This window comes from Eublepharis macularius, chromosome 2 (assembly GCF_028583425.1).
Source record: "Eublepharis macularius isolate TG4126 chromosome 2, MPM_Emac_v1.0, whole genome shotgun sequence".
In the NCBI taxonomy this organism is placed as follows: domain Eukaryota; kingdom Metazoa; phylum Chordata; class Lepidosauria; order Squamata; family Eublepharidae; genus Eublepharis; species Eublepharis macularius.
The window spans coordinates 81549155-81565883 of NC_072791.1; positions in this window are offsets into that span (position 1 = coordinate 81549155).

Here is a 16729-nt window from a genome sequence, read left to right on the forward strand (position 1 = left end):
TGATGGGATAGGCATGAACCAGCTGAAGCAGTGAATGCAGAAAAGTAATGTTTCTTTACTGCTATCACTACTGCTTCATAAGTCTTCCAACGGGCTCTGTAGCATGCTTTTTCAGATTCAGCACAAGTTTTATGACAGCTTCTTTTTAGACCTTTTCCAGTCCTCTTTAGATCTCTCAGCTCTGCGGTGAACTACACGGTGGGTTTCCATTGCAAGAGTAAGTAGCACCTTTAAGACTAACCAATTTTATTGTAGCATAAGCTTTCGAGAATCAAGTTCTCTTTGTCAGATGCATGGCACAGAAACTGGTCAAATACAGAAGAGGAGGGAGGAGGAGGGGAGGAGAGAGAAGAGGCAATTAGGGTGTGAGAGGGAGGGTGCAACCAAAACATTCCTTTGCTAGTAAATGTAAACATCTCCTTTTGGTGTTGGGGTCAGTTGGAGTTTGCCCTGTTAGTTTGTAGCAGCAAAACCAATTCCAATGCAGTATAAGCCTTCGATAACCACAGCTCTCCCCGTCAGATGCATCTGACAAAGAGAACTGTGGTCCCTGAAAGCCCACGCCAGGTGTCACTGGGCTCCCCCAGACCCAGCCTCTGTAAAGGAAATCTGTTACCTGTGATAATGTGATAACCATTCATAGTCCCTATTCAGTCCCAGCTTGACAGAGTCAAATTTGCATATGAATTCCAATTCAGCAGCCTCCCATTGGATTTTGTTTTTGAAAGGTTTCTGTTCAACTACAGCGACCTTTAAGTCTTCGATGGAATGTCCTGGTAGATTGAAGTGTTCACCCACTGGTTTCTGGACATTTCCATTTCTAATGTCAGATTTGTGTCCATTTATTCTTTTGCGTAGAGGTTGGCTGGTTTGTCCAATGTACAGAGCAGAAGGACATTGTTGGCACATGAGGGCATATATCAGATTGGAGGATGAGCAGCTGTAAGAGCCAGAGACAGTGTAGTTGATGCCATTGGGTTCTGTAATTGTATTCCCTGGGTAGATATAGGGGCAAAGCTGGCATCTGGGTCTGTTGCAGGGCCTGGTACCTGTGCTGGTAACTCTGCTGGCCGATTCATGATTGTGAGTGAGAAGTCATTTAAGGTTGGGGGGCTGTCTGTAAGCAAGGAAAGGTCTTCCACCCAGGGCCTCTGAGAGAGAGGTATCATTTCCAGGATGGGTTGTAGCTCACTGATGATACGTTGGATGGGTTTGAGCTGGGAGCTATAGGTGTCAACCAGTGGTGTTCTGTTGTTCGTTCCTTTAGGTTTGTCCTGGAGCAGGCTGTTTCTGGGTACTAGTCTGGCCCTGTTGATTTGTTTCTTCACTTCATTTGGGGGGTTTTGTAGTCCCAAAAATGCTTGTTGTAAATCTCTTAAGTGTGAGTCTCGGTCGAGAGCATTGGAGCAGATACGGTTGTAACGTAAGGCTTGGCTGTAGACAATAGACCGAGTGGTATGTTTAGGGTGGTAGCTGGAGGCATGTAGATATGAGTATCGGTCTGTTGGTTTCCGGTATAAGGTGGTATTTATTCGTCCATTATGTAGTTGTACAGTGGTGTCCAGGAAGTGTACCTGTTGTGTAGAGTGGTCCAGGCTTAGGTTGATAGTAGGGTGAAAGTTATTGAAGTCCTGATGAAATCTCTCAAGGGCTTCCTTCTCATGGGTCCAAATGATGAAGATGTCATCCAGGAATCTTAAGTATAGTAGTGGTTCCAGTGGATGGGAGCTGAGGAAGTGTTGCTCCAGGTCCGCCATGAATATGTTAGCATATTGTGGTGCCATGCGTGTGCCCATGGCTGTGCCATTAATCTGTAGATATAAGTTGTCACCAAATTCGAAGTAATTGTGAGTGAGTACGAAGTGACAAAGTTCAGTGGCGAGGTGTGCTGTGGTTTTGTCCGGGATAATATTCCTTATGGCTTGCAGTCCATCTGCATGTGGGATATTGGTGTATAAAGCCTCCACATCCATGGTTGCTAGGATGGTGTCATCTGGTAGGTTGTCAATGGACTGTATTTTCCTGAGGAAGTCAGTGGTGTCCCGTAAATAGCTGGGTGTGCTGGTGGCATAGGGCCTGAGGATAGAGTCCATGTATCCTGAGACCCCTACTGTGATAGTGTCTCTTCCTGAGACAATGGGGCGTCCTGGGTTACCCGGTTTATGGATTTTGGGTAGTAGGTAGAATTTTCCTGGTCGTGGTTCCTGGGGTGTGTCCGTATGGATGCATTCTTGTATGTCCACGGGGAGAGTCTTTAATATTTTATTGAGTTCTCTTTTGTATTGCTCCATAGGATCAGCAGGTAGTATTTTATAGAATGTTGTATTGGAGAGTTGTCTTTCTGCTTCTTGTAGATAGGTCTGTTTGTCCATGATGACCACTGCTCCGCCTTTGTCGGCTTCCTTGATTACGATGCCAGAATTGTTTTGGAAGCTGTTTATGGCATCTCTTTCTGCATGGCTGAGGTTCTGCTTTAGGTGTTGTTGTTTGTCAATTATTTCAGCCTGGGTACGTCGACGGAAGCATTCAATGTAAAAGTCCAATGAAGAGTTCCAGCCCTCAGGGGGTGTCCATGTGGAATTCTTTTTTCTGGAGTTTTATAATGATGATTGTATATTGATGGGTTGGGAGGGTGATGGCTGCTGTGATGGTGTCTGTTCAGTGCTTTGTTCCTCATTTTGTTCAGCAGAGTAGTTGAAGAATTCTTTCAGTCTTAGACGTCTAAAATAGGCCTCCAGGTCTCCACAAAGTTGTATGGTTTGTGTGGGTCTGGCTGGGCAAAAAGATAGTCCACGTGAGAGGACAGATTCCTCTGCTGGGCTCAGTTTATGACTGGAGAGGTTGATGATGTTGCTGGGTGGATCCAAAGTGTTTCTGTTCCCTGTTGCATGCAGGAGTTTTGAGAATTTCTTCTCCTTCTTGTTCTGTAATTCAGTAAATAGAGTGCAAGAAATAGTTCCTCTGGTTTTGGTAAACATCTGCCAGTTCCTGGTCTGTGCAGAGGGACTGTTTTTCATGGAAGAGTCTAGTTCAGAGATCTCTTGTTTGATCCATTGTTGCTTGGTGTACATCAGTCCAATGAGGTGAATTAAGAGTTTTCTGGATAAGGTGTTGCATAGTTTCTCACTGTAGTCTGTGTGGTAAGTAGATTTCAATGGGTTCTTCACACACAGTCCCTTGAGTAGAATGTCCAGTTTTTTGCATTTAGAAAGGAACCTGATGTCTGTTTGTATTTGTGCCAGTTTCTTCATGAGGTCGATGGATTTCCTCTCCATTCGGCTGAATGCGGTGCTTTCCATGGTCATAGATGCAGAGGAGTTAGCCGTGTTAGTCTGTGGTAGCAAAATCAAAAAGAGTCCAGTAGCACCTTTAAGACGAACCAATTTTATTGTAGCATAAGCTTTCGAGAATCAAGTTCTCTTCGTCAGATGCATGGCACAGAAACTGGTCAAATACAGAAGAGGAGGGAGGAGGAGGGGAGTTCAACAGAAACCTTTCAAAAACAAAATCCAATGGGAGGCTGCTGAATTGGAATTCATATGCAAATTTGACTCTGTCAAGCTGGGACTGAATAGGGACTATGAATGGTTATCACATTATCACAGGTAACAGATTTCCTTTACAGAGGCTGGGTCTGGGGGAGCCCAGTGACACCTGGCGTGGGCTTTCGGGGACCACAGTTCTCTTTGTCAGATGCATCTGATGGGGAGAGCTGTGGTTATCGAAGGCTTATACTGCATTGGAATTGGTTTTGCTGCTACAAACTAACAGGGCAAACTCCAACTGACCCCAACACCAAAAGGAGATGTTTACATTTACTAGCAAAGGAATGTTTTGGTTGCACCCTCCCTCTCACGCCCTAATTGCCTCTTCTCTCTCCTCCCCTCCTCCTCCCTCCTCTTCTGTATTTGACCAGTTTCTGTGCCATGCATCTGACAAAGAGAACTTGATTCTCGAAAGCTTATGCTACAATAAAATTGGTTAGTCTTAAAGGTGCTACTGGACTCTTTTTGATTGTGCTACCACAGACTAACACGGCTAACTCCTCTGCATTGCAAGAGTGGGAGAGGTCAGTGAGGAGCAATCTTGACAATAGTTTCAAGGAGCTTCACATTCCAGCTTCAACAGAGCCTGTGTTTGGAATTCTAAAATGCTCCAGAGTATTTTGGAATTCAGAAGGATCCATGAACCTTCATGGGAAGACCATTTAGCAGGGGCCTCCATTCTGTGGGGTAATGCCGTATTTAACCTTGACTTAACCAGATAATGGTCAGTCCATGGTTCAGGCCAAATCTCCAATCTTGATAGGCTCAATTCCCTGAAAGACTCAGAGCAAAAGATTAAGATGTGGCCTTTTTCATGGGGCCTGTCACTATCTGAGAGAGGCCTAAGCTGCCAATGAAGCTATGAAGTCCTGATGTGGAACATTCAGCATGGATGTTGAAGTCACCCAGAACTATCAGTCTAGGTCTCTCCAGCACCACGTCCCAGAGCACCTCTGCCAATTCAGAGAGGGTACTTACTAGGGAACTATGGGCTCAGTAAACTAAGAGAATATCCAATCTATTTTTAGTTCCCAATGTAAGGAGCCTACAGTTAACGTCTGCTATAGTTTGTACTGGGAATTTGTGGAAGATGTACTCTCGTAGAGTATAATAGCAACCCCACCTCCTCTGCCACCTGTGTGGGTTGGTGGAGGACTGCATAATCAGGTAGAGTTAGCTGTGACAGGCACACCATATCATTTTCTCCCAACCATGTTTCAGTTATGCTAGCCAGGTCAATTCTCTCCTCTTGCAACAATGTGGTCAGGTGGGCAGATTTGTACCTTACTGAACTGGCATTTCAGAGAAAGTGGAGGAGAGAACAGGGCCTGCATCTTCAACTCTAGCGATGCTACAGAGTTGGGCAGGCAGTGAGCAACATTGCCTGAAACTGGCCATTTTTTATAAAATTCACTCCTATCCCTACCAGCTCCCATCTGTACTGGAACAGAACATTCACCACATATCATGCTGCAGGTGGAGATAGCCACCACAACCGTAAAGAAACACCTCATATTCAACATGCTAGTATCCGCAGATAAGTATACAACCATGCAAGGGCTACAGATATATTGAAATTAACATTATTCAGCACAGGTTTTGTTCTATGCTTGCTGCTCCTGGTTACCAGGTACAGTTTCTGGTGTAGGTCTTCATCTTTTATAGTGGGGGGTCTTTGTAATCATTGTGCACAGCACCTGGGCCATTGGCTTTGCACCCCAAGGGAAGAGCCACAAGCCAAGAGTCCTTCTGCTCTCACCCTTTGGCTCATGCCTCTCAATGTGGTGCTGGCTCTTTGAAACTGAGAGAGAGAGAGAGAGAGAGAGAGAGAGAGAGAGAGAGAGAGAGAGAGAGCTAATGGAGGACAGCTACTTCTACCCAGACCTTTCGGCACAGCCGCTTGAAACCCTCCATTCCTCAGCCTCTAGACAAGGCAAACAGAGATAGATTGAAGAGAGGAAATTTCTATGCCAAATGCAATAGTTGCTCCTGGCTTAACAGGAGACTAGGAAAATACTTTGCCTATGGCACTCCCCGTAGGATGCTTGGTTAAGCTACACAACAGCACAGAAACTCAGACACCCGGCAATAGTTCTTGATAGGAAACAAAAAACTCATTAAAATCAGATGCAGTGTTGAATGGAACTTTCCTGGGGAAAGATACCACACAATAAGAAAAGTTATCTACTGGGTAAACTTGTCCGGAAACTAGAAGTAGGGCTGTTTGGACCTGCTATATTAAGCTAAGGGTCAATAACAAATTAATGGGATCACTGGCCCCATTAATCTTCCTATAATGAATACCAGCTCAAGCAAGCCTCCTTCCTGGTTTTTTTGAAGACTTTTTTTATTGGCAGCAAATTTGCCTTATTGAACGTAGGCTCATATAAAAGCGATTTAAAGGTACTGAATTGAAGATGTTCTCTGAAAAAACATTGCCAAAGGTAAATTGGCACAGTAAATTAATGCTCCAACCTGCCACCTCTAATGAATTAAGTGAGGTCATCATGAATGAAATGCATTTAGTGACATCTGTGGAAGTCTTGAAATATTTTGCCCCCCTTGTGTATGTAATGTTATATACAAGTGTGCACTCAAGACTGTAAAAGGATTGACAGGTGCCATGCTAAGTTGTAGCAACTTCCTCACCAAAGGTACAGGGAAGAGTTAAAACAGAGAAATCCAAATTTATGTAAAACAACTGGAAAAGCAGTTACAGTAAAACTGTAAGGACACCAGATAAAGTTGCCTAGAGAAGATTCTATCTATTGTTCCAAAGCATAGCATTTCATTTTTTTACACAGGAATGAGTGGCACCTTTTCTCAAATGCAGGGACACTGAGAACTTCAATGCAAATGTAGTTGCCAGTCAAATGTACTGTGATGAACCTCCTCATTTACAGGAGCCCCAACTCGCCTTGATGTTATTGTTTTAAATTCCTCTCAAACACTGTGCCAAATAGCTGTGTACCTAAGCAATAACTGCTAGTGCAACAGGGTCATGCCTTGGTAAATAAATTACATTTGAAACTTCTGTATTGCAACTTGTGCCTGCTTTTGCACTTGCATAGTCACTTGCATAGTCACTTGCATAGACCTACTTGTTGAGCACCACATCACTTACAGTTGTACCCCTTTTTGCACCTGCACAGCAGGATGCATTGTTTAAATGAACCACAGTGGATACACAGTCTGGCATAACACACGTGTGCAAATTCATCCTAATTCAAATAGTTCAGCTGCCTTTTCTTTTAGTTTTCAGTGCATACATTGTGTGCCACTTATATTGTGGCCAACCCATCCCCCATCCCCCGAACACAAATCTTCTCAATTAGTCTAAATATTTGAAAAATAAGATTTTTTATGCAGGTGTGCATGTGTCTGGAGAGAGAAGAAACTACAGTTTTTACAAGGCAGTGCATGAACATGAAACAGTGCAGATCTGGACAGTTCAGTAGCCAGTAATATGTGGGCAGGTTCTAAAATCTGCATTTAATGTTTCAAAACACATCCCTTCCTTCACTGAGAACACAATAATCATCCTACAGTTTGAAGACCAGGTTTCTAGGGACTAAAGGAGTAGAAGAACAGAATTGTAGCCTCTGACTTGATTCTGGAAGTTGGTTTAGGAAGAGATGTAAACTTGATTAATTCTTGACTGTGCTGGAGTTGAAAATAGGTTTCTGTAATCTGATGTTGCTCATCCTGATTTTATTTGGTGACTGTAGTAGTCTAAAAAGGGATCACTCTCACACCCTAAAGTCCCTGGCTTTCCATTTTAAAAGAATAAGATTTCTAGCCCTCATAATTACATGGGGAAAGCCCCCAAGACGCTGACAGTGGTCCCTGAAGGTTCAAAAATTTAAACCCAAGTAAAACAAGTTCAAAGTTTTATATTAAAAAAAAAATAAAATCACTGGATAGACATGGGCATGATCCAAAAAAAAAATACCGATCAAGCTAATCTTGGATCTGCGCCGGTGACGACCCCAGATCTCCGATTCACTCCGATCAAGTCCCGTTTCCGATCTGGGATCTGGGATCGGGGAGGCCGAAGCAGAGGGGCGCCCCCCCCCCCACACTTAGAGCAGAGGGGGAAAAAGTTTTTAACCCGGCAACGAGCCACCTCCCCTCAGGGAGGGGACGTTTTCACACACACACGCACACACACACACACACACACTTAGAGCAGAGGGAGGGAAAGTTTTTAATCCGGTGACGAGCCGCCTCCCCTCAGGGAGGGAACGTTTTCTCTCTCTCTCTCTCTCTCTCTCTCTCTCTCTCTCTCTCTCTCTCTCACACACACACACACACACACACACACACACACACACACTTAGAGCAGAGGGGGGGATTTTTAACCCTCCCTGCCTCTCCAAATAGAGAGAGAGAGAGACACTCTGTCAACAAGTTTCAGCCAGCTTTTTTAAAAAAGCAGGGATAGAATCCTCCATTCCTCCCCACCCGATTTTAAAAGCAAGCACCCAGTCTTCCAAAACACACTGAATGAACTCAGTCAGGAGGAGAGATCTCTTCTCAGTGTTAACTCTTTCAACGCACTGAATGAACTCAGGAGAGGAGCGCAAAACAGCTTCTGCTGATAGCCGCACTCAAAGCCAGGGGTTTTGTTTTCTCTCTCTCTTAAGTCTTAACCCCTTCATCTCCCAATCACTTTGCTTATATTTTTCTCAGGAAGCCACCTTTTCACTCACAACTGTTTGCTTTTCCTCGCTAGGGGAAATATTATCAAGTTTCAAACAGAGCTGAGGCATTCCCCTGCCTCCGTTGCCAGGGGAATAGATTGTTGGCGCCCGAATGTCTAGCTTCCCGATCCTATCACGATCATCCTGTCCAGCCCCAGTCCAGCCCCCTCCCGACCACTGGATCGTTTGCCGTGGAAGACAATGATCCACCAGGTCCCGATTGCGCGAACGCCATTATCATGGGTTTTTTTTTATCGTAATGCAGATCATGCCCATCTCTATCTCTGGATTAAGCTGATCATGTCTTTAGGAAACATGACTCGCTTAAAAACAAACCAACAGTGGTGGATAGAACATATTTCCTCATATATTACCAGATCTACTAACAAATCTTTGAAGACAATGTCCACAATCTGTATTAAAAGTCAAAAACTCATTTTGTTGTAAACACAAACAAATACTCAAAGGAATCGACTGTATTTTCCAGGGCTTGCTATAGTCTTGTTTGGTGGAACTATTTATGACAGGATAACTGGCTTCCTATCTAAAGACAGAGCTTACATATAGCATAAAACAGCTATGCAAAATTTCTGAGAGGGATAGAGAGAAGATTTTTAAATGTACACAACAAATAGATCAGTCTTCATTAGTTTTGACTACATCAGCTGCCAGTCAGGGTTGCCTTGATACTCTATGCTGCTCATATTCCACTGCAAATTTACTCTGCAGCTGAGTGCTATCAAAAAACCTGGAAGGTTGTGCATAAACCAAAACATTTTTCCATTATAAAGCAGCTCAGGCAAGAGGGGTGAAAAGATGCTACAGAAGAAGGTAATAATTATACACACACACTCCTCCATTTTGCACAACACTGCAATGGCCTTCTCTCGTGCTGAGCTCAAATGAGATTTGAATACATTTTTGCTGTGAATTTCCATTTCCCATTAAAGATATTGTGACTCTCTGTGCTTCACCAGTGAAATTGCTTAAAATGGCATGAAATTGAAGCCCCACACAAAATGAGTGCAACCTGACAGGTCTGATAATGCAAGTATTGATACTGAGAGTTGACAAGATTAAATTCTGCTGTTTAGAATGAAACAGTTCATAATTAGGGCTGCAAGTTTCTTTATAAGAAATGTAAAGTGTTTTCCCACTGAAGGCCTTTTAAAGATGATACAGTGTGATCAGTATTTCAGACAGGGTTGCCATGTGTCAATTGGAGGCAGAAGCTCTCCCACCCCAGTGGAAGTGCCTATATTCCAGAAAAACCCGGAAGTGATATAACACCTCTCTGGGAATCACTGGAAACTCTGTAGTAAAACCATAGCTTTACCATACATTTTCCAGCTATTCTAAGAGAGGCCTGATATTTCTTCAGTGTTTTCCTGAAATTGACATCATGCTGTCACTGACAGCCACCCCATGTCCCTTCCACTCCCGGTCTCCCACTGCCAACCCTAATTTCAGTGTACAGAGTAAACATCTAATCTTAAAGCTGGGAGCTTTCAGCTATTAAATACATTACTAGGTAAAGATGTAAACTATTAACTTGGGATAAATCACTGCAGATCTGTAGCTGCTTTTATTTATTTATTTATTTATTTATTTATTTATTTATTTATTTATTTATTTATTTATTTATTTCATATAGCCCTCTCTCCCCACAAGCAGGATCAGAGTGGGTAACAACAAGTAATAAAAATCACATTAAAACTTATTAAAACTCATTAAAAACATAAAATTCAGTTCAAGAAGGCAGCTACATAGTGGTCCACAAATCAAACCCAACCCAATACATCTATGGAGCAGGAGACAGTATACATATGAAGGGAGTCGGCAGGCCATTGCGGAGAGGGGTTACATTCCCCCCTCAGCAGGAGATCAGCAGAGGAGCTCCTGCTGAGAGGCAGCAGTGTCCCAGCTTCAGCCATATGCCCAGTGGATAGGGTTGCCAAGTCCATCTATCCTCTCAGCAGGAGCATAGGGGCCTGGAACTTACCCGTGCACATGTGTGCATGCTCCAGCAGCGGCATGATGATGTCACTTCTGGAAGTGCCATCATCACGTAAAGTGCGTGGTGACATCACTTCTATAAGTTATGTCATCATGCCGGCTGTGGGAGTGCTCCCGCGCTCCGATTTGGCTGGTTTGGGGCCAAATTGGAGTGCAGGGATGCTCCTGCGGCCAGCGCGAGGGGTGGGAGTGCATGCTCCTGAGGTGTGTGCCAGTGATGGGCACACTCTGGGAGTTTGCCCCCTCCCACCGATTGCTCAGTGATCGGCGGATAAAGGGGAAAATCCCCGGAAGTTTGCCCACCACCGGCAGGCACCTGGTAACCATACCGGTGGAACATCTCTGTTTTACAGCAAAATTTCCACAGAGTTCCACCAGGTAGGCGCCAGTACCGAAAAGGCCCTGGCCGTGGTTAAGGCCAGGTGAGCATCTTTGGGACCAGGGATCACCAACAGTTGTTTATCATCTGATCTAAGTACCCTCAGGAGAACATATGGAGAACATAGGGCTGAAATTTACATTAAGCTCCAGTATTAAAGAAAATTTTTTGCAAGATGATGTATTGTTGGTATATGACTCCTGAAAAATTGGCTAGAATGTATAAGAGGGCATCAAATGTATGTTGGAAATGTGCCAAACAAGAAGGGACATTTTTTCATATGTGGTGGACATGTAAGAAAGCAAAGAGTTTTTGGTTGCAGATACAATCATCGATTCAGAAGATTTTGAAGATTAAACTTCAGCTGAAACCAGAGACTTTTCTGTTGGGAATAACAGACAGCCAGTTGGAAAAAAGCTATAGAACACTATTTTTATACTTTATTACAGTGGCAAGAGTACTTTATGCACAAAAGTGGAAAACTACAACATTGCCTACAGTGGAGAATGGTTGACAAAAGTTTTGGAGTTTGCGTCAATGGCAAAACTTACTGCATTGATTGGAGAAAGGACATTAGTTAACTCCTTGACTGAATGGAAACTGTTAATAGACTTTTTGCATGAAATGGATAACAAGGATTTGATGACATCTGCATTTATGGATTAAGAAACATGAACAATAGAAAAAGAGGGGGTTTGTGACTAACCTAGAATAAGTGTGATTCTAGAAATGATATATACTTGTTGCGGAGAAAATCGCAACTCAACCTGTAGTGTAATCTAGGGTGGATTTTTTTGTTTGTTTTCTTTTTTCGTTTCCCTTTAATTATATAGATATATGTATTGTTAGTGTGTCATGTTTAGAATCGTGGTTTTTCCCCCTATTCTCTGTGTTTATTGTTTATTATGTTATGGTGCAGAGTTTATAGTTTAAATAAAGAAAAATAATAATAAAAAGAATCTCATGGGTCTCTACTTGCATACCAGCAGTTAACTCTACAAAATGGGCTAAAGGAAGTCTTCTAGTAGGTGGCATAGATGAACTGCTTTAGTAATGATTCAATATAAATACCTAAGACTGCTGCTTATTGATGCTGGGTTTGCAACAACTGTTTTGTACATTATAGCGGGAGTGGTTCCTAGCAACTAGAGTCTAGGTGAAGAAAAAGACGGCGTGTGTGTATTATATCACCTGAGGTAGTATCCCATAATCACTCAGTAACAGTCTCCAAACCTTGAGTGTGTCTTAATAATACTCCAGTAATAAAACTCTCTTAAACTAATACCTGCTTATGTAATTAACCTATTAACAAGAAAAAAAGAAAAGCACACTAAGATTATGCATTCAAAAGAACACTTCTGTGTTTCTTTCATTTAAATTTCAAAGCAAATGTCAATGTTGTTTCATATCTACAAAGACAATTATTTCATGTGCTGTCAGGTTACTTGCAAATCATCACAAATATATCAGGATCTGCTAGGACACAGGTTTCAAAGCCCACTGATATTCTGCAACCATTGTTATGTAGCAACTGGATGGAATGCATTCCCTAGTGTGTCTTTTCACTTATTAAAAAATTTAACCTTTCCATATGAATTAGTAGGATATGCAATACAGATTCTTCATGTAATCCTGCAAAGGTTACTGTGCTTTTTGAGGTATGATCACTAGAAATGAAGGCTTTCCCCAGGCTAGTTTGTTTCTTTGTTTATGGAAAATTATAGTCTTGCCAGAAGTCTCATAACTACTTAATTTGGTGTTTACTTACTTTTCCAATACCATATTGAAATTCACAGGAACATCCAAGAGAATCCCCGTCAATATATTTCTGGCACCAGATCTGAACACTCAAAGGCATACAACAGAGCCGCTTCCACATATTCCATTTTTTGGGGGGTTTTCCCTGTTCCAAAGCCGCATGTTCCTGATCCGCTTCGAGAACTCACCTTTCACATGCATTGTCCTCATATGTGTTTTGTGAGTGTTTATAATAAAAAGAAAGGTCCCAAAACAGAAAACGCGTTCTTTATCTGCACCTTGTCACAAATTATGTTGGTGCATTCCTGCCCAACTTTCCTTTTTTTTCCTGAGCACAAGTGGGATTGCACTATAACATTGTTCTATCTTTCAGCTTCTGTAGTAACAGCACATGCATAGTACTCTGTTCCTGCTCAAAGCTTTAAATGCAAAACTGCTTAACAAATATGCGAACAGTAGATTAACACACTTGTGTGATTCCATATTTAAAATAAAATCAGAAATGGCATTCTGTTCTCTGAGTGATCCAATGTAGCAAGCACTGCAGTATGATTCCCTTTGTATACATAGATATTGTAATAGCACAACGACCATTAAAAAGGATTGGAGGGGGAATTATATGATTGTGCATGTGAGCCAGATGCATGTGTGATTTTCAAAGGAGGGGCAATGGCGAAAGGAGAGGTTGAAGATTTGTGGGAGAGCTCTTCTGAAGTGCGAAAAAAGCTTCCACATGCATTGATATGGTAGGATAATTGCACAGAAAACCTACATCAAAAATAAACACGAACTGATACAAGTGTCACAAAAATGCTATAAAACTGGGATCATCACTACCCACTCACACATGGGAAACAATCATGTGTGTAATGAGTGAGATAACCCACCAGAGTTCTGTTGGTAGGCCGTCCCATTAAGGGCCGATTCCACATGGCTTATCTGAAGCCAGGACGTTGCGGAACATGCCGGCAAAAACGCGAAAGATCGCGTTTTCTAGAGCGAGTTTTGCATGACATCACGCAAAACTCACGCGAGAAAACACGATTTTTCGTGGTTTTGCTGGCATGTTCCGCAGCGTCCTGGCTTCAGGTAAGTCGTGCGGAATTGGCCAAGGACATGTGGAAACAGTCTAGAACTCTCTTCCTTGAAGGTTCACTAGAGTTCAGACTGAACATTTTTGAATTACAGGGTGAGAGCCTTGTAATGCACATGCACCTGTGTATGCATGTGCATTAATTTAGTTTTATACTGTACATTTGTATTAAATATATGGGCATAAGAATTGCTATACTTGAAAGAGGTAAAGCTGGTTAGGAGATATATAAGAGTCAGTCTGGTGTAATGGTTAAGAGCGGTGGGACTCTAATCTGGAGAACCAGGTTTGATTCCCCACTCTTCCACTTGAAGCCAGCTGGGTAACCTTGGGTCAGTCACAGCTCTTCCAGAGCTCTCTCAGCTCTACCCACATCACAGGGTGATTGTTGTGGGGATAATAAACCACTCTGAATGGGTATTAAGTTGTCCTGAAGGGTTGTATATATATTGAATGTTGTTGTTGTTATTTATAGCATAAAATAAAGTAGAAAAGTTGGAGAGTCAGTTGCATGAAAAGAAGCGATAGGTAGGAAATAAATAAATAAAAGGATCATGAGAGAATAATGAATATCTTATTAAGAAGCAAAAATGTTACTGCATTTCCCACTACTAAAAATGCTCATACAGCAGTTTTACAGAGCAAATAGTGAAACCCACTTAAGAGCGCTTAATGTAATCCTTTGCAATTACACCTTTCTAAGCCCACTGACTTCAATGGACTTAGAAGAGTCTATCTACTTAGGATTGCAATGCTAGTTATTCTTTTGCCCTGGCAGACTCACAGTCACTAATAGTCTTCCCCTAACCTTTCAAAGATGTTGAGAGTTGACATGAAGATTTCACATGGTAAAGAACCAAAGTGATGCTCGCAGGAAGAGAAAGCTATTTTTCATGCAGACTCAGAATAACAAAAGCTGACACTTTCAGATGGGTAATAAAAAGGGCCAAGTTTATTTATTTTACCTAGATCAACACCCACAGGCCAAACCCATTTGAAACATAGATGCAGTGTGGGCCATTGGTGGGATGCAGAAGAGTCAGGCCTCCTCTTATCTGTGCATCCCTGAATTTATGAGCAAAGCCATTCTGGTTCCCAGCCTTTGGTGGGCAGATGTTATCCCATTATCTGGCCTTCCCTCCCCACCCCCAACTCCATCACTGAGAGGCAGCACCAGACATCTCCCACTCTTCTTTCCTCCCCTGCTCCAAGTTAAGCTTTTCTTGCGAGTCAAGGATCAAGACCGTCCTCATTGTATAGGTCTCTTTCAAAGATTGTTATACTATATAAATCTTGAGAGGAAAGCTTCCTGATGGTGATTTTTCCACCTCAGAATAGATCATGGAAACTATGAGAATATCATCATAAACCAGATTGACAAAGATAAAGAAATTAAGAAGGCATCTAGGCTTTAATTCTTGGACATGAACATAGACTCAATTTGGAATTCAAGACTCATGGTATACTTTCGATAGACACTTCAGAGATACCAGAATGAAAGCACAGCCACCACAGTGAATGATGCTCAAAATCAAAAAGCCATTCTTGTAAAAAAAAAGAACACCGAGGGAAGTCATATTTCTGTTGGCTTCGCTTATGACAGCAAAATTTGAGCATTCTTTATTTTAAATGAAAAACACAATTGATGGCCTGGGTTTCTTTATTCACTTTGCAACCTTTCAGTGGAAGACTCATACTAACACTAAATAATGGATGTCATTATCCAATCAAATATTAAAGATTCCCAATGATGGAGCTTCTACTTTTGCTTCCAGGTTATTTTGCATCCTGGTGTACTTCACTGTCAATTGCAGTTCTGAAACATTCCCTTTAATTTCTTTTGATTTTACCCTGGAACTCTTGTACTAGGATTCTGCTCACATTTAAACTGCACATCTTAAGTCAGTCACTTCTGGACTGGTCTTACTGACTTGTATGGCATTAAGGGAACAGTTTCAGGGGGGCAGCTAAACTTGCAAACCAAAGCAGATTCTTTTACATTCACATTATTTTACTTGATATAATGAAGCATGGCAAGGCAAGGGGAGGGACAAAGTTTAGCTCCTCTCACACAGCAGTTTTAAGAGCTCACAATCACTTTCTTTACATATCAATTCTCTTTCATATATACACTCCATGTGGGTCACTCTAATTGGCTTTGAACTAAAAGAAGTTGTCTGTGCCACCCAAACCCATCTCTGCGCCACTGCCCTAATCTAAATTGCTACCCAAGCCTGTTTCTAAATAAAATTAAATACATTGAGAGATCTTAGAAATTTGATTCCCATTGATGGTCTTTCAGGAATACATATCTCAGAACCTTCCACATCTCAGAGGAGACCAACAGTTGGCTCTTTCACCTCTTAATCTGCTCTGCAAAAGACTGCCTACCTGCCTTTAGGAGGTACAAAGGATATGCTTGCCAATCTTCACTGCAGATAGGGGTATATAGCCTGGCCTCGCCTCTGCCTCTCCCCATCCTCCAGCACTTGTCTTCCAGAGGATGCAAGCAACACATATACCTTTCTCATCCTTAGGCTTGTTTATATCTTCTCTCCCTGTCTACAGCAGGGCTCCTTCTAGTACAAACAAAGCATTACTATGCCTGGCTAGCAGGCACATCTGCTATTCTGGTTGGATGATACTCTGTCAGTTAGATTTTCTCCTCACATGTTCTCCCTTTCCTTACACTGCCTTTGCTTTGTAGAATTTTCTTCCCTATGATGCTCCCCTCTGATGCCATCTCTCATAGGGGTTTTCTGCATGGGTTTTCTCCATTGGTTCTGGCCCCATACTGCTTTGATTTATCTTTTGATTTCCACTTACAATTTTTGTCTTTAGTTTTTGCTTCATGTCCCCCCCCCCAGTTTTTTCCTGGTTCTTTTGAGACAAATTTTACCTCAATCTTTTTCTGGAAGCCAATATTTAGTCGATTTTCCCCTCACGCATAATTTTTTCCCAGTTTTGTTTGTTCCACACACTTCCACCCATCTCCAACCCACTTTTTTTTGTTCTCTATCTTTCTTTTTAATCATTATTTTCATGACCTACCATCATAACAATACATGCAGCAGATTCTCTGTATTCCCAGTTTTCATTTTTTTTAAAAAGTAAGTCTGCAGCCCATTCCATTGCAGAGATATGCCTTTTTCTTATATCTCTGCTAGAGAAGGGGCTATAGACTTACTTTTTTATAAAATGAAAGCTGAGAATCAATACAAACAATTAAGAAGCG